At 37.7% G+C, this 1,210-nt stretch overlaps 1 non-coding gene across 1 annotated transcript; it reads right to left on the bottom strand.

Moving 5' to 3' along the window:
* Nucleotides 1-893: 893 nt before the first annotated feature.
* LOC112732093 (small nucleolar RNA R71) lies at nt 894-1,001 on the bottom strand. The gene has a single exon (XR_003167831.1). It is a non-coding gene; the product is annotated as a small nucleolar RNA R71 (small nucleolar RNA).
* Nucleotides 1,002-1,210: the final 209 nt, after the last annotated feature.

Raw genomic sequence — 1,210 nt, 5'->3', positions numbered from 1 at the left:
ATTAACTCTCAATCATATCTTTTTAATTTCTAATTTCAAAATCTTTTCAAAAATCACTTAATTTCTTTCCTAATTGTAATTTTTGAAAATCTCAATCAAATTTTCAAATTTCTTTTAATTATTTCAAAATCGTTTTAATTTAATTTTGAAAATTCTTCTCCTCTTCTCACATCCTTCTATTTAAGGGACTAACACTCCTCTTCAAGGTGCAATTCGAACTCTATCCTTCTTGATAAGTTCGAATTCTCTTCTATCTACCTTCTCCTTCTATTCTTCTTTTCCTCTGACACCTCAAGGAATCTCTATACTGTGACATAGAGGATTCTCTACTTTCTTGTTCTCTTCTCTTTCATATGAGCAGGAACAAAGATAAAGGCATACTTGTTCAAGCTGATCCTGAACCTGAAAGGACCTTGAAGAGAAAGATAAGAGAAGCTAAAGCACAATTCTCTCTAGAGGGCCTAACAGAGCTTTTCAAGTAAGAAGAAACCATGGCAGCCGAAAACAACAATGCCAACAATGCAAGGAAGGTGCTTGGTGACTTTACTGCACCTACTCCCGACTACTATGGGAGAAGCATCTCAATCCCTGCCATTGGAGCAAATAACTTTGAGCTTAAGTCTCAATTAGTTTCTCTAATGCAACATAATTGCAAGTTTCATGGACTTCCCTTGGAAGATCCTCATCAGTCCTTAGCTGAATTCTTGCAAATCTATGACACTGTCAAGACCAATGGGGTTGACCCTAAAGTCTACAGACTTATGCTTTTTCCTTTTGCTGTAAGAGACAGAGCTAGGACATGGTTGGATTCATAACCCAAAGAAAGCCTGAACTCTTGGGAAAAGCTAGTTAATGCCTTCTTGGCAAAGTTCTTTCCACCTCAAAAATTGAGCAAGCTTAGAGTGAAAGTCCAAACCTTCATACAGAAGGAAGGAGAATCCCTCTATGAAGCATGGGAAAGATACAAGCAATTGATCAGAAGATGTCCTTCTGACATGCTTTCTGAATGGAGCATCATAGGTATTTTCTATGATGGTCTGTCTGAACTATCCAAGATGTCATTGGATAGCTCTGCTGGAGGATCTCTTCATTTGAAGAAGACGCCTACAGAAGCTCAGAAACTCATTGAAATGGTTGCAAATAACCAATTCATGTACACTTCTGAAAGGAATCCTGTGAATAATGGGACAACTCAGAAGAAGGGAGTTCT

The sequence above is a fragment of the Arachis hypogaea genome, chromosome 12 (genome assembly GCF_003086295.3).
Source record: "Arachis hypogaea cultivar Tifrunner chromosome 12, arahy.Tifrunner.gnm2.J5K5, whole genome shotgun sequence".
NCBI classification, from domain to species: domain Eukaryota; kingdom Viridiplantae; phylum Streptophyta; class Magnoliopsida; order Fabales; family Fabaceae; genus Arachis; species Arachis hypogaea.
Note: the sequence above shows the minus strand (reverse complement) of the source record. Positions and strands in the feature narration are given on the sequence as shown.